Source organism: Tasmannia lanceolata, unplaced genomic scaffold (genome assembly GCF_043159265.1).
Source record: "Tasmannia lanceolata isolate RefF3 unplaced genomic scaffold, GAP_Taslan_0.1 ptg000003l, whole genome shotgun sequence".
Taxonomy (NCBI): domain Eukaryota; kingdom Viridiplantae; phylum Streptophyta; class Magnoliopsida; order Canellales; family Winteraceae; genus Tasmannia; species Tasmannia lanceolata.
The window spans coordinates 31,815,069-31,834,937 of NW_027518680.1; the positions used below are offsets into that span (position 1 = coordinate 31,815,069).

General features: G+C 47.6%; 28 non-coding genes across 28 annotated transcripts; all 28 read left to right on the forward strand.

Annotated features, from left to right (window-relative positions):
- Positions 1 to 155: 155 nt before the first annotated feature.
- On the forward strand, positions 156 to 274 carry LOC143873639 (5S ribosomal RNA). The gene has a single exon (XR_013248341.1). It is a non-coding gene; the product is annotated as a 5S ribosomal RNA (ribosomal RNA).
- A 597-nt stretch (positions 275 to 871) lies between these two features.
- On the forward strand, positions 872 to 990 carry LOC143872639 (5S ribosomal RNA). The gene has a single exon (XR_013247379.1). It is a non-coding gene; the product is annotated as a 5S ribosomal RNA (ribosomal RNA).
- A 597-nt stretch (positions 991 to 1,587) lies between these two features.
- Positions 1,588 to 1,706, forward strand: LOC143872640 (5S ribosomal RNA). The gene has a single exon (XR_013247380.1). It is a non-coding gene; the product is annotated as a 5S ribosomal RNA (ribosomal RNA).
- A 597-nt stretch (positions 1,707 to 2,303) lies between these two features.
- On the forward strand, positions 2,304 to 2,422 carry LOC143872641 (5S ribosomal RNA). Its single transcript, XR_013247381.1, has one exon. It is a non-coding gene; the product is annotated as a 5S ribosomal RNA (ribosomal RNA).
- A 597-nt stretch (positions 2,423 to 3,019) lies between these two features.
- On the forward strand, positions 3,020 to 3,138 carry LOC143872643 (5S ribosomal RNA). Its single transcript, XR_013247383.1, has one exon. It is a non-coding gene; the product is annotated as a 5S ribosomal RNA (ribosomal RNA).
- Positions 3,139 to 3,735: 597 nt separating this feature from the next.
- LOC143874146 (5S ribosomal RNA) lies at positions 3,736 to 3,854 on the forward strand. Its single transcript, XR_013248836.1, has one exon. It is a non-coding gene; the product is annotated as a 5S ribosomal RNA (ribosomal RNA).
- Positions 3,855 to 4,451: 597 nt separating this feature from the next.
- Positions 4,452 to 4,570, forward strand: LOC143872644 (5S ribosomal RNA). The gene has a single exon (XR_013247384.1). It is a non-coding gene; the product is annotated as a 5S ribosomal RNA (ribosomal RNA).
- A 596-nt stretch (positions 4,571 to 5,166) lies between these two features.
- On the forward strand, positions 5,167 to 5,285 carry LOC143872645 (5S ribosomal RNA). The gene has a single exon (XR_013247385.1). It is a non-coding gene; the product is annotated as a 5S ribosomal RNA (ribosomal RNA).
- A 597-nt stretch (positions 5,286 to 5,882) lies between these two features.
- On the forward strand, positions 5,883 to 6,001 carry LOC143872646 (5S ribosomal RNA). The gene has a single exon (XR_013247386.1). It is a non-coding gene; the product is annotated as a 5S ribosomal RNA (ribosomal RNA).
- Positions 6,002 to 6,598: 597 nt separating this feature from the next.
- LOC143872647 (5S ribosomal RNA) lies at positions 6,599 to 6,717 on the forward strand. The gene has a single exon (XR_013247387.1). It is a non-coding gene; the product is annotated as a 5S ribosomal RNA (ribosomal RNA).
- A 597-nt stretch (positions 6,718 to 7,314) lies between these two features.
- Positions 7,315 to 7,433, forward strand: LOC143872648 (5S ribosomal RNA). Its single transcript, XR_013247388.1, has one exon. It is a non-coding gene; the product is annotated as a 5S ribosomal RNA (ribosomal RNA).
- Positions 7,434 to 8,030: 597 nt separating this feature from the next.
- Positions 8,031 to 8,149, forward strand: LOC143872649 (5S ribosomal RNA). The gene has a single exon (XR_013247389.1). It is a non-coding gene; the product is annotated as a 5S ribosomal RNA (ribosomal RNA).
- Positions 8,150 to 8,746: 597 nt separating this feature from the next.
- LOC143873018 (5S ribosomal RNA) lies at positions 8,747 to 8,865 on the forward strand. Its single transcript, XR_013247741.1, has one exon. It is a non-coding gene; the product is annotated as a 5S ribosomal RNA (ribosomal RNA).
- A 597-nt stretch (positions 8,866 to 9,462) lies between these two features.
- On the forward strand, positions 9,463 to 9,581 carry LOC143872650 (5S ribosomal RNA). The gene has a single exon (XR_013247390.1). It is a non-coding gene; the product is annotated as a 5S ribosomal RNA (ribosomal RNA).
- Positions 9,582 to 10,178: 597 nt separating this feature from the next.
- LOC143872651 (5S ribosomal RNA) lies at positions 10,179 to 10,297 on the forward strand. The gene has a single exon (XR_013247391.1). It is a non-coding gene; the product is annotated as a 5S ribosomal RNA (ribosomal RNA).
- Positions 10,298 to 10,878: 581 nt separating this feature from the next.
- Positions 10,879 to 10,997, forward strand: LOC143872652 (5S ribosomal RNA). Its single transcript, XR_013247392.1, has one exon. It is a non-coding gene; the product is annotated as a 5S ribosomal RNA (ribosomal RNA).
- A 597-nt stretch (positions 10,998 to 11,594) lies between these two features.
- LOC143873865 (5S ribosomal RNA) lies at positions 11,595 to 11,713 on the forward strand. The gene has a single exon (XR_013248561.1). It is a non-coding gene; the product is annotated as a 5S ribosomal RNA (ribosomal RNA).
- A 597-nt stretch (positions 11,714 to 12,310) lies between these two features.
- On the forward strand, positions 12,311 to 12,429 carry LOC143873866 (5S ribosomal RNA). Its single transcript, XR_013248562.1, has one exon. It is a non-coding gene; the product is annotated as a 5S ribosomal RNA (ribosomal RNA).
- Positions 12,430 to 13,026: 597 nt separating this feature from the next.
- Positions 13,027 to 13,145, forward strand: LOC143873867 (5S ribosomal RNA). The gene has a single exon (XR_013248563.1). It is a non-coding gene; the product is annotated as a 5S ribosomal RNA (ribosomal RNA).
- Positions 13,146 to 13,742: 597 nt separating this feature from the next.
- On the forward strand, positions 13,743 to 13,861 carry LOC143872655 (5S ribosomal RNA). The gene has a single exon (XR_013247394.1). It is a non-coding gene; the product is annotated as a 5S ribosomal RNA (ribosomal RNA).
- A 597-nt stretch (positions 13,862 to 14,458) lies between these two features.
- Positions 14,459 to 14,577, forward strand: LOC143872656 (5S ribosomal RNA). The gene has a single exon (XR_013247395.1). It is a non-coding gene; the product is annotated as a 5S ribosomal RNA (ribosomal RNA).
- Positions 14,578 to 15,174: 597 nt separating this feature from the next.
- Positions 15,175 to 15,293, forward strand: LOC143872657 (5S ribosomal RNA). Its single transcript, XR_013247396.1, has one exon. It is a non-coding gene; the product is annotated as a 5S ribosomal RNA (ribosomal RNA).
- Positions 15,294 to 15,890: 597 nt separating this feature from the next.
- LOC143872658 (5S ribosomal RNA) lies at positions 15,891 to 16,009 on the forward strand. Its single transcript, XR_013247397.1, has one exon. It is a non-coding gene; the product is annotated as a 5S ribosomal RNA (ribosomal RNA).
- Positions 16,010 to 16,606: 597 nt separating this feature from the next.
- Positions 16,607 to 16,725, forward strand: LOC143872659 (5S ribosomal RNA). Its single transcript, XR_013247398.1, has one exon. It is a non-coding gene; the product is annotated as a 5S ribosomal RNA (ribosomal RNA).
- A 597-nt stretch (positions 16,726 to 17,322) lies between these two features.
- LOC143874013 (5S ribosomal RNA) lies at positions 17,323 to 17,441 on the forward strand. Its single transcript, XR_013248703.1, has one exon. It is a non-coding gene; the product is annotated as a 5S ribosomal RNA (ribosomal RNA).
- Positions 17,442 to 18,038: 597 nt separating this feature from the next.
- LOC143872660 (5S ribosomal RNA) lies at positions 18,039 to 18,157 on the forward strand. The gene has a single exon (XR_013247399.1). It is a non-coding gene; the product is annotated as a 5S ribosomal RNA (ribosomal RNA).
- A 597-nt stretch (positions 18,158 to 18,754) lies between these two features.
- On the forward strand, positions 18,755 to 18,873 carry LOC143873019 (5S ribosomal RNA). The gene has a single exon (XR_013247742.1). It is a non-coding gene; the product is annotated as a 5S ribosomal RNA (ribosomal RNA).
- Positions 18,874 to 19,470: 597 nt separating this feature from the next.
- LOC143872661 (5S ribosomal RNA) lies at positions 19,471 to 19,589 on the forward strand. Its single transcript, XR_013247400.1, has one exon. It is a non-coding gene; the product is annotated as a 5S ribosomal RNA (ribosomal RNA).
- Positions 19,590 to 19,869: the final 280 nt, after the last annotated feature.

Here is a 19,869-nt window from a genome sequence, read left to right on the forward strand (position 1 = left end):
CGTTGACAGCCTTGGCGGTCATCCGGCTTTCCGACATGCTCGGATCGTCCATCCGGTGTCATCTAGCAGGATTTTTTCGCACTTTCATTTAAACGGACTTCGTACGACAATGCGAGTGGAAACTCTTTATTACTTTGACAATGGAGAGGCATGCTGGGTGCGATCATACCAGCACAAATGCACTGGATCCCATCAGAAATCCAAAGTTAAGCGTGCTTGGGCGAGAGTAGTACTAGGATGGGTGACCTCCTGGGAAGTCCTCGTGTTGCACCCCTGTCACTTTTTTCGGCTATCTACCACTTTTTTCGAACAATCTTTCGGTTCTGGAATATCGATGCGAACTGAAACGCACGTTTAGTGCGTCGCCTCCTAGGTTTCGGTTCGGATCTTTTTATTTTCTTCCGGATGGTGAATTCGAAGACGTCCGGTCTTTATTATGGCGGGGTGATAGTGTTGTTTGATTCGATAAACGGAATTCGTTCTGACATTTCATTTGCGGTCAAATTATAGCGGGGGTTTGTTTAGATTCAGTGACGTACAGGCTATAGCGGATGAGTGTACTAGTGGATGCGAGTCATGAATCCGGTCGGAAGGTGTTTACTGGCCGTGAGCTACCCTTGGTGCACAAATATCGTTCCGACGATAACTTTTGATCCGCCCGTCAGATCGTGGCGATTCTTATATTGATTCGAGGGTACTCGGGAAGATTAATCGCGCGATGACAGCCCTGGCGGTCATCCGGCTTTCCGACATGCTCGGATCGTCCATCCGGTGTCATCTAGCAGGATTTTTTCGCACTTTCATTTAAACGGACTTCGTACGACAATGCGAGTGGAAACTCTTTATTACTTTGACAATGGAGAGGCATGCTGGGTGCGATCATACCAGCACAAATGCACTGGATCCCATCAGAACTCCGAAGTTAAGCGTGCTTGGGCGAGAGTAGTACTAGGATGGGTGACCTCCTGGGAAGTCCTCGTGTTGCACCCCTGTCACTTTTTTCGGCTATCTACCACTTTTTTCGAACAATCTTTCGGTTCTGGAACATCGATGCGAACTGAAACGCACGTTTAGTGCGTCGCCTCCTACGTTTCGGTACGGATCTTTTTATTTTCTTCCGGATGGTGAATTCAAAGACGTCCGGTCTTTATTATGGCGGGGTGATAGTGTCGTTTGATTCGATAAACGGAATTTGTTCTGACATTTCTTTTGCGGTCAAATTATAGCGGGGGTTTGTTCAGATTCAGTGACGTACATGCTATAGCGGATGAGTGTACTAGTGGATGCGAGTCATGAATCCGGTCGGAAGGTGTTTACTGGCCGTGAGCTACCCTTGGTGCACAAATATCGTTTCGACGATAACTTTTGATCCGCCCGTCAGATCGTGGCGATTCTTATATTGATTCGGGGGTACTCGGGAAGATTAATCGCGCGATGACAGCCCTGGCGGGAATCCGGCTTTCCGACATGCTCGGATCGTCCATCCGGTGTCATCTAGCAGAATTTTTTCGCACTTTAATTTAAACGGACTTCGTACGACAATGTGAGTGCAAACTCTTTATTACTTTGACAATGGAGAGGCATGCTGGGTGCGATCATACCAGCACAAATGCACTGGATCCCATCAGAACTCCGAAGTTAAGCGTGCTTGGGCGAGAGTAGTACTAGGATGGGTGACCTCCTGGGAAGTCCTCGTGTTGCACCCCTGTCACTTTTTTCGGCTATCTACCACTTTTTTCGAACAATCTTTCGGTTCTGGAACATCGATGCGAACTGAAACGCACGTTTAGTGCGTCGCCTCCTACGTTTCGGTTCGGATCTTTTTATTTTCTTCCGGATGGTGAATTCAAAGACGTCCGGTCTTTATTATGGCGGGGTGATAGTGTCGTTTGATTCGATAAACGGAATTCGTTCTGACATTTCATTTGCGGTCAAATTATAGCGGGGGTTTGTTCAGATTCAGTGACGTACAGGCTATAGCGGATGAGTGTACTAGTGGATGCGAGTCATGAATCCGGTCGGAAGGTGTTTACTGGCCGTGAGCTACCCTTGGTGCACAAATATCGTTCCGACGATAACTTTTGATCCGCCCGTCAGATCGTGGCGATTCTTATATTGATTCGGGGGTACTCGGGAAGATTCATCGCGCGATGACAGCCCTAGCGGTTATCCGGCTTTCCGACATGCTCGGATCGTCCATCCGGTGTCATCTAGCAGGATTTTTTCGCACTTTCATTTAAACGGACTTCGTACGACAATGCGAGTGGAAACTCTTTATTACTTTGACAATGGAGAGGCATGCTGGGTGCGATCATACCAGCACAAATGCACTGGATCCCATCAGAACTCCGAAGTTAAGCGTGCTTGGGCGAGAGTAGTACTAGGATGGGTGACCTCCTGGGAAGTCCTCGTGTTGCACCCCTGTCACTTTTTTCGGCTATCTACCACTTTTTTCGAACAATCTTTCGGTTCTGGAACATCGATGCGAACTGAAACGCACGTTTAGTGCGTCGCCTCCTACGTTTCGGTTCGGATCTTTTTATTTTCTTCCGGATGGTGAATTCAAAGACGTCCGGTCTTTATTATGGCGGGGTGATAGTGTCGTTTGATTCGATAAACGGAATTCGTTCTGACATTTCATTTGCGGTCAAATTATAGCGGGGGTTTGTTTAGATTCAGTGACGTACAGGCTATAGCGGATGAGTGTACTAGTGGATGCGAGTCATGAATCCGGTCGGAAGGTGTTTACTGGCCGTGAGCTACCCTTGGTGCACAAATATCGTTTCGACGATAACTTTTGATCCGCCCGTCAGATCGTGGCGATTCTTATATTGATTCGGGGGTACTCGGGAAGATTAATCGCGCGTTGACATCCCTGGCGGTCATCCGGCTTTCCGACATGCTCGGATCGTCCATCCGGTGTCATCTAGCAGAATTTTTTCGCACTTTCATTTAAACGGACTTCATACGACAATGCGAGTGGAAACTCTTTATTACTTTGACAATGGAGAGGCATGCTGGGTGCGATCATACCAGCACAAATGCACTGGATCCCATCAGAACTCCGAAGTTAAGCGTGCTTGGGCGAGAGTAGTACTAGGATGGGTGACCTCCTGGGAAGTCCTCGTGTTGCACCCCTGTCACTTTTTTCGGCTATCTACCACTTTTTTCGAACAATCTTTCGGTTCTGGAACATCGATGCGAACTGAAACGCACGTTTAGTGCGACGCCTCCTACGTTTCGGTTGGGATCTTTTTATTTTCTGCCGGATAGTGAATTCAAATACGTCCGGTCTTTATTATGGCGGGGTGATAGTGTCGTTTGATTCGATAAACGGAATTCGTTCTGACATTTCATTTGCGGTCAAATTATAGCGGGGGTTTGTTTAGATTCAGTGACGTACATGCTATAGCGGATGAGTGTACTAGTGGATGAAAGTCATGAATCCGGTCGGAAGGTGTTTACTGGCCGTGAGCTACCCTTGGTGCACAAATATCGTTCCGACGATAACTTTTGATCCGCCCGTCAGATCGTGGCGATTCTTATATTGATTCGGGGGTACTCGGGAAGATTAATCGCGCGATGACAGCCCTGGCGGGAATCCGGCTTTCCGACATGCTCGGATCGTCCATCCGGTGTCATCTAGCAGGATTTTTTCGCACTTTCATTTAAACGGACTTCGTACGACAATGCGAGTGTAAACTCTTTATTACTTTGACAATGGAGAGGCATGCTGGGTGCGATCATACCAGCACAAATGCACTGAATCCCATCAGAACTCCGAAGTTAAGCGTGCTTGGGCGAGAGTAGTACTAGGATGGGTGACCTCCTGGGAAGTCCTCGTGTTGCACCCCTGTCACTTTTTTCGGCTATCTACCACTTTTTTCGAACAATCTTTCGGTTCTGGAACATCGATGCGAACTGAAACGCACGTTTAGTGCGTCGCCTCCTACGTTTCGGTTCGGATCTTTTTATTTTCTTCCGGATGGTGAATTCAAAGACGTCCGGTCTTTATTATGGCGGGGTGATAGTGTCGTTTGATTCGATAAACGGAATTCGTTCTGACATTTCATTTGCGGTCAAATTATAGCGGGGGTTTGTTCAGATTCAGTGACGTACAGGCTATAGCGGATGAGTGTACTAGTGGATGCGAGTCATGAATCCGGTCGGAAGGTGTTTACTGGCCGTGAGCTACCCTTGGTGCACAAATATCGTTCCGACGATAACTTTTGATCCGCCCGTCAGATCGTGGCGATTCTTATATTGATTCGGGGGTACTCGGGAAGATTCATCGCGCGATGACAGCCCTGGCGGTTATCCGGCTTTCCGACATGCTCGGATCGTCCATCCGGTGTCATCTAGCAGGATTTTTTCGCACTTTCATTTAAACGGACTTCGTACGACAATGCGAGTGGAAACTCTTTATTACTTTGACAATGGAGAGGCATGCTGGGTGCGATCATACCAGCACAAATGCACTGGATCCCATCAGAACTCCGAAGTTAAGCGTGCTTGGGCGAGAGTAGTACTAGGATGGGTGACCTCCTGGGAAGTCCTCGTGTTGCACCCCTGTCACTTTTTTCGGCTATCTACCACTTTTTTCGAACAATCTTTCGGTTCTGGAACATCGATGCGAACTGAAACGCACGTTTAGTGCGTCGCCTCCTACGTTTCGGTTCGGATCTTTTTATTTTCTTCCGGATGGTGAATTCAAAGACGTCCGGTCTTTATTATGGCGGGGTGATAGTGTCGTTTGATTCGATAAACGGAATTCGTTCTGACATTTCATTTGCGGTCAAATTATAGCGGGGGTTTGTTTAGATTCAGTGACGTACAAGCTATAGCGGATGAGTGTACTAGTGGATGAAAGTCATGAATCCGGTCGGAAGGTGTTTACTGGCCGTGAGCTACCTTGGTGCACAAATATCGTTCCGACGATAACTTTTGATCCGCCCGTCAGATCGTGGCGATTCTTATATTGATTCGGGGGTACTCGGGAAGATTAATCGTGCGATGACAGCCCTGGCGGTCATCCGGCTTTCCGACATGCTCGGATCGTCCATCCGGTGTCATCTAGTAGGATTTTTTCGCACTTTCATTTAAACGGACTTCGTACGACAATGCGAGTGGAAACTCTTTATTACTTTGACAATGGAGAGGCATGCTGGGTGCGATCATACCAGCACAAATGCACTGGATCCCATCAGAACTCCGAAGTTAAGCGTGCTTGGGCGAGAGTAGTACTAGGATGGGTGACCTCCTGGGAAGTCCTCGTGTTGCACCCCTGTCACTTTTTTCGGCTATCTACCACTTTTTTCGAACAATCTTTCGGTTCTGGAACATCGATGCGAACTGAAACGCACGTTTAGTGCGTCGCCTCCTACGTTTCGGTTCGGATCTTTTTATTTTCTTCCGGATGGTGAATTCAAAGACGTCCGGTCTTTATTATGGCGGGGTGATAGTGTCGTTTGATTCGATAAAAGGAATTCGTTCTGACATTTCATTTGCGGTCAAATTATAGCGGGGGTTTGTTTAGATTCAGTGACGTACAGGCTATAGCGGATGAGTGTACTAGTGGATGCGAGTCATGAATCCGGTCGGAAGGTGTTTACTGGCCGTGAGCTACCCTTGGTGCACAAATATCGTTTCGACGATAACTTTTGATCCGCCCGTCAGATCGTGGCGATTCTTATATTGATTCGGGGGTACTCGGGAAGATTAATCGCGCGTTGACATCCCTGGCGGTCATCCGGCTTTCCGACATGCTCGGATCGTCCATCCGGTGTCATCTAGCAGAATTTTTTCGCACTTTCATTTAAACGGACTTCATACGACAATGCGAGTGGAAACTCTTTATTACTTTGACAATGGAGAGGCATGCTGGGTGCGATCATACCAGCACAAATGCACTGGATCCCATCAGAACTCCGAAGTTAAGCGTGCTTGGGCGAGAGTAGTACTAGGATGGGTGACCTCCTGGGAAGTCCTCGTGTTGCACCCCTGTCACTTTTTTCGGCTATCTACCACTTTTTTCGAACAATCTTTCGGTTCTGGAACATCGATGCGAACTGAAACGCACGTTTAGTGCGACGCCTCCTACGTTTCGGTTGGGATCTTTTTATTTTCTGCCGGATAGTGAATTCAAATACGTCCGGTCTTTATTATGGCGGGGTGATAGTGTCGTTTGATTCGATAAACGGAATTCGTTCTGACATTTCATTTGCGGTCAAATTATAGCGGGGGTTTGTTTAGATTCAGTGACGTACATGCTATAGCGGATGAGTGTACTAGTGGATGAAAGTCATGAATCCGGTCGGAAGGTGTTTACTGGCCGTGAGCTACCCTTGGTGCACAAATATCGTTCCGACGATAACTTTTGATCCGCCCGTCAGATCGTGGCGATTCTTATATTGATTCGGGGGTACTCGGGAAGATTAATCGCGCGATGACAGCCCTGGCGGTCATCCGGCTTTCCGACATGCTCGGATCGTCCATCCGGTGTCATCTAGCAGGATTTTTTCGCACTTTCATTTAAACGGACTTCGTACGACAATGCGAGTGGAAACTCTTTATTACTTTGACAATGGAGAGGCATGCTGGGTGCGATCATACCAGCACAAATGCACTGGATCCCATCAGAACTCCGAAGTTAAGCGTGCTTGGGCGAGAGTAGTACTAGGATGGGTGACCTCCTGGGAAGTCCTCGTGTTGCACCCCTGTCACTTTTTTCGGCTATCTACCACTTTTTTCGAACAATCTTTCGGTTCTGGAACATCGATGCGAACTAAAACGCACGTTTAGTGCGTCGCCTCCTACGTTTCGGTTCGGATCTTTTTATTTTCTTTCGGATGGTGAATTCAAATACGTTCGGTCTTTATTATGGCGGGGTGATAGTGTCGTTTGATTCGATAAACGGAATTCGTTCTGACATTTCATTTGCGGTCAAATTATAGCGGGGGTTTGTTTAGATTCAGTGACGTATAGGCTATAGCGGATGAGTGTACTAGTGGATGCGAGTCATGAATCCGGTCGGAAGGTGTTTACTGGCCGTGAGCTACCCTTGGTGCACAAATATCGTTTCGACGATAACTTTTGATCCGCCCGTCAGATCGTGGCGATTCTTATATTGATTCGGGGGTACTCGGGAAGATTAATCGCGCGATGACATCCCTGGCGGTCATCCGGCTTTCCGACATGCTCGGATCGTCCATCCGGTGTCATCTAGCAGAATTTTTTCGCACTTTCATTTAAACGGACTTCGTACGACAATGCGAGTGGAAACTCTTTATTACTTTAACAATGGAGAGGCATGCTGGGTGCGATCATACCAGCACAAATGCACTGGATCCCATCAGAACTCCGAAGTTAAGCGTGCTTGGGCGAGAGTAGTACTAGGATGGGTGACCTCCTGGGAAGTCCTCGTGTTGCACCCCTGTCACTTTTTTCGGCTATCTACCACTTTTTTCGAACAATCTTTCGGTTCTGGAACATCGATGCGAACTGAAACGCACGTTTAGTGCGTCGCCTCCTACGTTTCGGTTCGGATCTTTTTATTTTCTTTCGGATGGTGAATTCAAATACGTTCGGTCTTTATTATGGCGCGGTGATAGTGTCGTTTGATTCGATAAACGGAATTCGTTCTGACATTTCATTTGCGGTCAAATTATAGCGGGGGTTTGTTTAGATTCAGTGACGTACAGGCTATAGCGGATGAGTGTACTAGTGGATGCGAGTCATGAATCCGGTCGGAAGGTGTTTACTGGCCGTGAGCTACCCTTGGTGCACAAATATCGTTTCGACGATAACTTTTGATCCGCCAGTCAGATCGTGGCGATTCTTATATTGATTCGGGGGTACTCGGGAAGATTAATCGCGCGATGACAGCCCTGGCGGTCATCCGGCTTTCCGACATGCTCGGATCGTCCATCCGGTGTCATCTAGCAGAATTTTTTCGCACTTTCATTTAAACGGACTTCGTACGACAATGCGAGTGGAAACTCTTTATTACTTTGACAATGGAGAGGCATGCTGGGTGCGATCATACCAGCACAAATGCACTGGATCCCATCAGAACTCCGAAGTTAAGCGTGCTTGGGCGAGAGTAGTACTAGGATGGGTGACCTCCTGGGAAGTCCTCGTGTTGCACCCCTGTCACTTTTTTCGGCTATCTACCACTTTTTTCGAACAATCTTTCGGTTCTGGAACATCGATGCGAACTGAAACGCACGTTTAGTGCGTCGGCTCCTACGTTTCGGTTCGGATCTTTTTATTTTCTTTCGGATGGTGAATTCAAATACGTTCGGTCTTTATTATGGCGGGGTGATAGTGTCGTTTGATTCGATAAACGGAATTCGTTCTGACATTTCATTTGCGGTCAAATTATAGGGGGGGTTTGTTCAGATTCAGTGACGTACAGGCTATAGCGGATGAGTGTACTAGTGGATGCGAGTCATGAATCCGGTCGGAAGGTGTTTACTGGCCGTGAGCTACCCTTGGTGCACAAATATCGTTCCGACGATAACTTTTGATCCGCCCGTCAGATCGTGGCGATTCTTATATTGATTCGGGGGTACTCGGGAAGATTCATTGCGCGATGACAGCCCTGGCGGTTATCCGGCTTTCCGACATGCTCGGATCGTCCATCCGGTGTCATCTAGCAGGATTTTTTCGCACTTTCATTTAAACGGACTTCGTACGACAATGCGAGTGGAAACTCTTTATTACTTTGACAATGGAGAGGCATGCTGGGTGCGATCATACCAGCACAAATGCACTGGATCCCATCAGAACTCCGAAGTTAAGCGTGCTTGGGCGAGAGTAGTACTAGGATGGGTGACCTCTTGGGAAGTCCTCGTGTTGCACCCCTGTCACTTTTTTCGGCTATCTACCACTTTTTTCGAACAATCTTTCGGTTCTGGAACATCGATGCGAACTGAAACGCACGTTTAGTGCGACGCCTCCTACGTTTCGGTTGGGATCTTTTTATTTTCTGCCGGATAGTGAATTCAAATACGTCCGGTCTTTATTATGGCGGGGTGATAGTGTCGTTTGATTCGATAAACGGAATTCGTTCTGACATTTCATTTGCGGTCAAATTATAGCGGGGGTTTGTTTAGATTCAGTGACGTACAAGCTATAGCGGATGAGTGTACTAGTGGATGAAAGTCATGAATCCGGTCGGAAGGTGTTTACTGGCCGTGAGCTACCCTTGGTGCACAAATATCGTTCCGACGATAACTTTTGATCCGCCCGTCAGATCGTGGCGATTCTTATATTGATTCGGGGGTACTCGGGAAGATTAATCGCGCGATGACAGCCTTGGCGGTCATCCGGCTTTCCGACATGCTCGGATCGTCCATCCGGTGTCATCTAGCAGGATTTTTTCGCACTTTCATTTAAACGGACTTCGTACGACAATGCGAGTGGAAACTCTTTATTACTTTGACAATGGAGAGGCATGCTGGGTGCGATCATACCAGCACAAATGCACTGGATCCCATCAGAACTCCGAAGTTAAGCGTGCTTGGGCGAGAGTAGTACTAGGATGGGTGACCTCCTGGGAAGTCCTCGTGTTGCACCCCTGTCACTTTTTTCGGCTATCTACCACTTTTTTCGAACAATCTTTCGGTTCTGGAACATCGATGCGAACTGAAACGCACGTTTAGTGCGTCGCCTCCTACGTTTCGGTTCGGATCTTTTTATTTTCTTCCGGATGGTGAATTCAAAGACGTCCGGTCTTTATTATGGCGGGGTGATAGTGTCGTTTGATTCGATAAACGGAATTCGTTCTGACATTTCATTTGCGGTCAAATTATAGCGGGGGTTTGTTTAGATTCAGTGACGTACAGGCTATAGCGGATGAGTGTACTAGTGGATGCGAGTCATGAATCCGGTCGGAAGGTGTTTACTGGCCGTGAGCTACCCTTGGTGCACAAATATCGTTTCGACGATAACTTTTGATCCGCCAGTCAGATCGTGGCGATTCTTATATTGATTCGGGGGTACTCGGGAAGATTAATCGCGCGATGACAGCCCTGGCGGTCATCCGGCTTTCCGACATGCTCGGATCGTCCATCCGGTGTCATCTAGCAGAATTTTTTCGCACTTTCATTTAAACGGACTTCGTACGAAAATGCGAGTGGAAACTCTTTATTACTTTGACAATGGAGAGGCATGCTGGGTGCGATCATACCAGCACAAATGCACTGGATCCCATCAGAACTCCGAAGTTAAGCGTGCTTGGGCGAGAGTAGTACTAGGATGGGTGACCTCCTGGGAAGTCCTCGTGTTGCACCCCTGTCACTTTTTTCGGCTATCTACCACTTTTTTCGAACAATCTTTCGGTTCTGGAACATCGATGCGAACTGAAACGCACGTTTAGTGCGTCGCCTCCTACGTTTCGGTTCGGATCTTTTTATTTTCTTTCGGATGGTGAATTCAAATACGTTCGGTCTTTATTATGGCGGGGTGATAGTGTCGTTTGATTCGATAAACGGAATTCGTTCTGACATTTCATTTGCGGTCAAATTATAGCGGGGGTTTGTTCAGATTCAGTGACGTACAGGCTATAGCGGATGAGTGTACTAGTGGATGCGAGTCATGAATCCGGTCGGAAGGTGTTTACTGGCCGTGAGCTACCCTTGGTGCACAAATATCGTTCCGACGATAACTTTTGATCCGCCCGTCAGATCGTGGCGATTCTTATATTGATTCGGGGGTACTCGGGAAGATTAATTGGCGGTCATCCGGCTTTCCGACATGCTCGGATCGTCCATCCGGTGTCATCTAGCAGGATTTTTTCGCACTTTCATTTAAACGGACTTCGTACGACAATGCGAGTGGAAACTCTTTATTACTTTGACAATGGAGAGGCATGCTGGGTGCGATCATACCAGCACAAATGCACTGGATCCCATCAGAACTCCGAAGTTAAGCGTGCTTGGGCGAGAGTAGTACTAGGATGGGTGACCTCCTGGGAAGTCCTCGTGTTGCACCCCTGTCACTTTTTTCGGCTATCTACCACTTTTTTCGAACAATCTTTCGGTTCTGGAACATCGAAGCGAACTGAAACGCACGTTTAGTGCGTCGCCTCCTACGTTTCGGTTCGGATCTTTTTATTTTCTTTCGGATGGTGAATTCAAATACGTTCGGTCTTTATTATGGCGGGGTGATAGTGTCGTTTGATTCGATAAACGGAATTCGTTCTGACATTTCATTTGCGGTCAAATTATAGCGGGGGTTTGTTTAGATTCAGTGACGTACAGGCTATAGCGGATAAGTGTACTAGTGGATGCGAGTCATGAATCCGGTCGGAAGGTGTATACGGGCCGTGAGCTACCCTTGGTGCACAAATATCGTTCCGACGATAACTTTTGATCCGCCCGTCAGATCGTGGCGATTCTTATATTGATTCGGGGGTACTCGGGAAGATTCATCGCGCGATGACAGCCCTGGCGGTCATCCGGCTTCCCGACATGCTCGGATCGTCCATCCGGTGTCATCTAGCAGGATTTTTTCGCACTTTCATTTAAACGGACTTCGTACGACAATGCGAGTGGAAACTCTTTATTACTTTGACAATGGAGAGGCATGCTGGGTGCGATCATACCAGCACAAATGCACTGGATCCCATCAGAAATCCGAAGTTAAGCGTGCTTGGGCGAGAGTAGTACTAGGATGGGTGACCTCCTGGGAAGTCCTCGTGTTGCACCCCTGTCACTTTTTTCGGCTATCTACCACTTTTCTCGAACAATCTTTCGGTTCTGGAATATCGACGCGAACTGAAACGCACGTTTAGTGCGTCGCCTCCTAGGTTTCGGTACGGATCTTTTTATTTTCTTCCGGATGGTGAATTCGAAGACGTCCGGTCTTTATTATGGCGGGGTGATAGTGTTGTTTGATTCGATAAACGGAATTCGTTCTGACATTTCATTTGCGGTCAAATTATAGCGGGGGTTTGTTTAGATTCAGTGACGTACAGGCTATAGCGGATGAGTGTACTAGTGGATGCGAGTCATGAATCCGGTCGGAAGGTGTTTACTGGCCGTGAGCTACCCTTGGTGCACAAATATCGTTCCGACGATAACTTTTGATCCGCCCGTCAGATCGTGGCGATTCTTATATTGATTCGGGGGTACTCGGGAAGATTCATCGCGCGATGACAGCCCTGGCGGTCATCCGGCTTCCCGACATGCTCGGATCGTCCATCCGGTGTCATCTAGCAGGATTTTTTCGCACTTTCATTTAAACGGACTTCGTACGACAATGCGAGTGGAAACTCTTTATTACTTTGACAATGGAGAGGCATGCTGGGTGCGATCATACCAGCACAAATGCACTGGATCCCATCAGAAATCCGAAGTTAAGCGTGCTTGGGCGAGAGTAGTACTAGGATGGGTGACCTCCTGGGAAGTCCTCGTGTTGCACCCCTGTCACTTTTTTCGGCTATCTACCACTTTTTTCGAACAATCTTTCGGTTCTGGAACATCGATGCGAACTGAAACGCACGTTTAGTGCGTCGCCTCCTACGTTTCGGTTCGGATCTTTTTATTTTCTTTCGGATGGTGAATTCAAATACGTTCGGTCTTTATTATGGCGGGGTGATAGTGTCGTTTGATTCGATAAATGGAATTCGTTCTGACATTTCATTTGCGGTCAAATTATAGCGGGGGTTTGTTTAGATTCAGTGACGTACAGGCTATAGCGGATAAGTGTACTAGTTGATGCGAGTCATGAATCCGGTCGGAAGGTGTTTACGGGCCGTGAGCTACCCTTGGTGCACAAATATCTTTCCGACGATAACTTTTGATCCGCCCGTCAGATCGTGGCGATTCTTATATTGATTCGGGGGTACTCGGGAAGATTCATCGCGCGATGACAGCCTTGGCGGTCATCCGGCTTCCCGACATGATCGGATCGTCCATCCGGTGTCATCTAGCAGGATTTTTTCGCACTTTCATTTAAACGGACTTCGTACGACAATGCGAGTGGAAACTCTTTATTACTTTGACAATGGAGAGGCATGCTGGGTGCGATCATACCAGCACAAATGCACTGGATCCCATCAGAAATCCGAAGTTAAGCGTGCTTGGGCGAGAGTAGTACTAGGATGGGTGACCTCCTGGGAAGTCCTCGTGTTGCACCCCTGTCACTTTTTTCGGCTATCTACCACTTTTTTCGAACAATCTTTCGGTTCTGGAATATCGATGCGAACTGAAACGCACGTTTAGTGCGTCGCCTCCTAGGTTTCGGTACGGATCTTTTTATTTTCTTCCGGATGGTGAATTCGAAGACGTCCGGTCTTTATTATGGCGGGGTGATAGTGTTGTTTGATTCGATAAACGGAATTCGTTCTGACATTTCATTTGCGGTCAAATTATAGCGGGGGTTTGTTTAGATTCAGTGACGTACAGGCTATAGCGGATGAGTGTACTAGTGGATGCGAGTCATGAATCCGGTCGGAAGGTGTTTACTGGCCGTGAGCTACCCTTGGTGCACAAATATCGTTCCGACGATAACTTTTGATCCGCCCGTCAGATCGTGGCGATTCTTATATTGATTCGGGGGTACTCGGGAAGATTAATCGCGCGATGACAGCCCTGGCGGTCATCCGGCTTTCCGACATGCTCGGATCGTCCATCCGGTGTCATCTAGGAGGATTTTTTCGCACTTTCATTTAAACGGACTTCGTACGACAATGCGAGTGGAAACTCTTTATTACTTTGACAATGGAGAGGCATGCTGGGTGCGATCATACCAGCACAAATGCACTGGATCCCATCAGAACTCCGAAGTTAAGCGTGCTTGGGCGAGAGTAGTACTAGGATGGGTGACCTCCTGGGAAGTCCTCGTGTTGCACCCCTGTCACTTTTTTCGGCTATCTACCACTTTTTTCGAACAATCTTTCGGTTCTGGAACATCGATGCGAACTGAAACGCACGTTTAGTGCGTCGCCTCCTACGTTTCGGTTCGGATCTTTTTATTTTCTTTCGGATGGTGAATTCAAATACGTTCGGTCTTTATTATGGCGGGGTGATAGTGTCGTTTGATTCGATAAACGGAATTCGTTCTGACATTTCATTTGCGGTCAAATTATAGCGGGGGTTTGTTTAGATTCAGTGACGTACAGGCTATAGCGGATGAGTGTACTAGTGGATGCGAGTCATGAATCCGGTCGGAAGGTGTTTACTGGCCGTGAGCTACCCTTGGTGCACAAATATCGTTTCGACGATAACTTTTGATCCGCCCGTCAGATCGTGGCGATTCTTATATTGATTCGGGGGTACTCGGGAAGATTAATCGCCCGATGACATCCCTGGCGGTCATCCGGCTTTCCGACATGCTCGGATCGTCCATCCGGTGTCATCTAGCAGAATTTTTTCGCACTTTCATTTAAACGGACTTCGTACGACAATGCGAGTGGAAACTCTTTATTACTTTGACAATGGAGAGGCATGCTGGGTGCGATCATACCAGCACAAATGCACTGGATCCCATCAGAACTCCGAAGTTAAGCGTGCTTGGGCGAGAGTAGTACTAGGATGGGTGACCTCCTGGGAAGTCCTCGTGTTGCACCCCTGTCACTTTTTTCGGCTATCTACCACTTTTTTCGAACAATCTTTCGGTTCTGGAACATCGATGCGAACTGAAACGCACGTTTAGTGCGTCGCCTCCTACGTTTCGGTTCGGATCTTTTTATTTTCTTTCGGATGGTGAATTCAAATACGTTCGGTCTTTATTATGGCGGGGTGATAGTGTCGTTTGATTCGATAAACGGAATTCGTTCTGACATTTCATTTGCGGTCAAATTATAGCGGGGGTTTGTTTAGATTCAGTGACGTACAGGCTATAGCGGATGAGTGTACTAGTGGATGCGAGTCATGAATCCGGTCGGAAGGTGTTTACTGGCCGTGAGCTACCCTTGGTGCACAAATATCGTTTCGACGATAACTTTTGATCCGCCAGTCAGATCGTGGCGATTCTTATATTGATTCGGGGGTACTCGGGAAGATTAATCGCGCGATGACAGCCCTGGCGGTCATCCGGCTTTCCGACATGCTCGGATCGTCCATCCGGTGTCATCTAGCAGAATTTTTTCGCACTTTCATTTAAACGGACTTCGTACGACAATGCGAGTGGAAACTCTTTATTACTTTGACAATGGAGAGGCATGCTGGGTGCGATCATACCAGCACAAATGCACTGGATCCCATCAGAACTCCGAAGTTAAGCGTGCTTGGGCGAGAGTAGTACTAGGATGGGTGACCTCCTGGGAAGTCCTCGTGTTGCACCCCTGTCACTTTTTTCGGCTATCTACCACTTTTTTCGAACAATCTTTCGGTTCTGGAACATCGATGCGAACTGAAACGCACGTTTAGTGCGTCGGCTCCTACGTTTCGGTTCGGATCTTTTTATTTTCTTTCGGATGGTGAATTCAAATACGTTCGGTCTTTATTATGGCGGGGTGATAGTGTCGTTTGATTCGATAAACGGAATTCGTTCTGACATTTCATTTGCGGTCAAATTATAGGGGGGGTTTGTTCAGATTCAGTGACGTACAGGCTATAGCGGATGAGTGTACTAGTGGATGCGAGTCATGAATCCGGTCGGAAGGTGTTTACTGGCCGTGAGCTACCCTTGGTGCACAAATATCGTTCCGACGATAACTTTTGATCCGCCCGTCAGATCGTGGCGATTCTTATATTGATTCGGGGGTACTCGGGAAGATTCATCGCGCGATGACAGCCCTGGCGGTTATCCGGCTTTCCGACATGCTCGGATCGTCCATCCGGTGTCATCTAGCAGGATTTTTTCGCACTTTCATTTAAACGGACTTCGTACGACAATGCGAGTGGAAACTCTTTATTACTTTGACAATGGAGAGGCATGCTGGGTGCGATCATACCAGCACAAATGCACTGGATCCCATCAGAACTCCGAAGTTAAGCGTGCTTGGGCGAGAGTAGTACTAGGATGGGTGACCTCCTGGGAAGTCCTCGTGTTGCACCCCTGTCACTTTTTTCGGCTATCTACCACTTTTTTCGAACAATCTTTCGGTTCTGGAACATCGATGCGAACTGAAACGCACGTTTAGTGCGACGCCTCCTACGTTTCGGTTGGGATCTTTTTATTTTCTGCCGGATAGTGAATTCAAATACGTCCGGTCTTTATTATGGCGGGGTGATAGTGTCGTTTGATTCGATAAACGGAATTCGTTCTGACATTTCATTTGCGGTCAAATTATAGCGGGGGTTTGTTTAGATTCAGTGACGTACAAGCTATAGCGGATGAGTGTACTAGTGGATGAAAGTCATGAATCCGGTCGGAAGGTGTTTACTGGCCGTGAGCTACCCTTGGTGCACAAATATCGTTCCGACGATAACTTTTGATCCGCCCGTCAGATCGTGGCGATTCTTATATTGATTCGGGGGTACTCGGGAAGATTAATCGCGCGATGACAGCCCTGGCGGTCATCCGGCTTTCCGACATGCTCGGATCGTCCATCCGGTGTCATCTAGCAGGATTTTTTCGCACTTTCATTTAAACGGACTTCGTACGACAATGCGAGTGGAAACTCTTTATTACTTTGACAATGGAGAGGCATGCTGGGTGCGATCATACCAGCACAAATGCACTGGATCCCATCAGAACTCCGAAGTTAAGCGTGCTTGGGCGAGAGTAGTACTAGGATGGGTGACCTCCTGGGAAGTCCTCGTGTTGCACCCCTGTCACTTTTTTCGGCTATCTACCACTTTTTTCGAACAATCTTTCGGTTCTGGAACATCGATGCGAACTGAAACGCACGTTTAGTGCGTCGCCTCCTACGTTTCGGTTCGGATCTTTTTATTTTCTTTCGGATGGTGAATTCAAATACGTCCGGTCTTTATTATGGCGGGGTGATAGTGTCGTTTGATTCGATAAACGGAATTCGTTCTGACATTTCATTTGCGGTCAAATTATAGCGGGGGTTTGTTTAGATTCAGTGACGTACAGGCTATAGCGGATGAGTGTACTAGTGGATGCGAGTCATGAATCCGGTCGGAAGGTGTTTACTGGCCGTGAGCTACCCTTGGTGCACAAATATCGTTTCGACGATAACTTTTGATCCGCCCGTCAGATCGTGGCGATTCTTATATTGATTCGGGGGTACTCGGGAAGATTAATCGCCCGATGACATCCCTGGCGGTCATCCGGCTTTCCGACATGCTCGGATCGTCCATCCGGTGTCATCTAGCAGAATTTTTTCGCACTTTCATTTAAACGGACTTCGTACGACAATGGGAGTGGAAACTCTTTATTACTTTGACAATGGAGAGGCATGCTGGGTGCGATCATACCAACACAAATGCACTGGATCCCATCAGAACTCCGAAGTTAAGCGTGCTTGGGCGAGAGTAGTACTAGGATGGGTGACCTCCTGGGAAGTCCTCGTGTTGCACCCCTGTCACTTTTTTCGGCTATCTACCACTTTTTTCGAACAATCTTTCGGTTCTGGAACATCGATGCGAACTGAAACGCACGTTTAGTGCGTCGCCTCCTACGTTTCGGTTCGGATCTTTTTATTTTCTTTCGGATGGTGAATTCAAATACGTTCGGTCTTTATTATGGCGGGGTGATAGTGTCGTTTGATTCGATAAACGGAATTCGTTCTGACATTTCATTTGCGGTCAAATTATAGCGGGGGTTTGTTTAGATTCAGTGACGTACAGGCTATAGCGGATGAGTGTACTAGTGGATGCGAGTCATGAATCCGGTCGGAAGGTGTTTACTGGCCGTGAGCTACCCTTGGTGCACAAATATCGTTTCGACGATAACTTTTGATCCGCCAGTCAGATCGTGGCGATTCTTATATTGATTCGGGGGTACTCGGGAAGATTAATCGCGCGATGACAGCCCTGGCGGTCATCCGGCTTTCCGACATGCTCGGATCGTCCATCCGGTGTCATCTAGCAGAATTTTTTCGCACTTTCATTTAAACGGACTTCGTACGACAATGCGAGTGGAAACTCTTTATTACTTTAACAATGGAGAGGCATGCTGGGTGCGATCATACCAGCACAAATGCACTGGATCCCATCAGAACTCCGAAGTTAAGCGTGCTTGGGCGAGAGTAGTACTAGGATGGGTGACCTCCTGGGAAGTCCTCGTGTTGCACCCCTGTCACTTTTTTCGGCTATCTACCACTTTTTTCGAACAATCTTTCGGTTCTGGAACATCGATGCGAACTGAAACGCACGTTTAGTGCGTCGGCTCCTACGTTTCGGTTCGGATCTTTTTATTTTCTTTCGGATGGTGAATTCAAATACGTTCGGTCTTTATTATGGCGGGGTGATAGTGTCGTTTGATTCGATAAACGGAATTCGTTCTGACATTTCATTTGCGGTCAAATTATAGGGGGGGTTTGTTCAGATTCAGTGACGTACAGGCTATAGCGGATGAGTGTACTAGTGGATGCGAGTCATGAATCCGGTCGGAAGGTGTTTACTGGCCGTGAGCTACCCTTGGTGCACAAATATCGTTCCGACGATAACTTTTGATCCGCCCGTCAGATCGTGGCGATTCTTATATTGATTCGGGGGTACTCGGGAAGATTCATCGCGCGATGACAGCCCTGGCGGTTATCCGGCTTTCCGACATGCTCGGATCGTCCATCCGGTGTCATCTAGCAGGATTTTTTCGCACTTTCATTTAAACGGACTTCGTACGACAATGCGAGTGGAAACTCTTTATTACTTTGACAATGGAGAGGCATGCTGGGTGCGATCATACCAGCACAAATGCACTGGATCCCATCAGAACTCCGAAGTTAAGCGTGCTTGGGCGAGAGTAGTACTAGGATGGGTGACCTCTTGGGAAGTCCTCGTGTTGCACCCCTGTCACTTTTTTCGGCTATCTACCACTTTTTTCGAACAATCTTTCGGTTCTGGAACATCGATGCGAACTGAAACGCACGTTTAGTGCGACGCCTCCTACGTTTCGGTTGGGATCTTTTTATTTTCTGCCGGATAGTGAATTCAAATACGTCCGGTCTTTATTATGGCGGGGTGATAGTGTCGTTTGATTCGATAAACGGAATTCGTTCTGACATTTCATTTGCGGTCAAATTATAGCGGGGGTTTGTTTAGATTCAGTGACGTACAAGCTATAGCGGATGAGTGTACTAGTGGATGAAAGTCATGAATCCGGTCGGAAGGTGTTTACTGGCCGTGAGCTACCCTTGGTGCACAAATATCGTTCCGACGATAACTTTTGATCCGCCCGTCAGATCGTGGCGATTCTTATATTGATTCGGGGGTACTCGGGAAGATTAATCGCGCGATGACAGCCCTGGCGGTCATCCGGCTTTCCGACATGCTCGGATCGTCCATCCGGTGTCATCTAGCAGGATTTTTTTGCACTTTCATTTAAACGGACTTCGTACGACAATGCGAGTGGAAACTCTTTATTACTTTGACAATGGAGAGGCATGCTGGGTGCGATCATACCAGCACAAATGCACTGGATCCCATCAGAACTCCGAAGTTAAGCGTGCTTGGGCGAGAGTAGTACTAGGATGGGTGACCTCCTGGGAAGTCCTCGTGTTGCACCCCTGTCACTTTTTTCGGCTATCTACCACTTTTTTCGAACAATCTTTCGGTTCTGGAACATCGATGCGAACTGAAACGCACGTTTAGTGCGTCGCCTCCTACGTTTCGGTTCGGATCTTTTTATTTTCTTCCGGATGGTGAATTCAAAGACGTCCGGTCTTTATTATGGCGGGGTGATAGTGTCGTTTGATTCGATAAACGGAATTCGTTCTGACATTTCATTTGCGGTCAAATTATAGCGGGGGTTTGTTCAGATTCAGTGACGTACAGGCTATAGCGGATG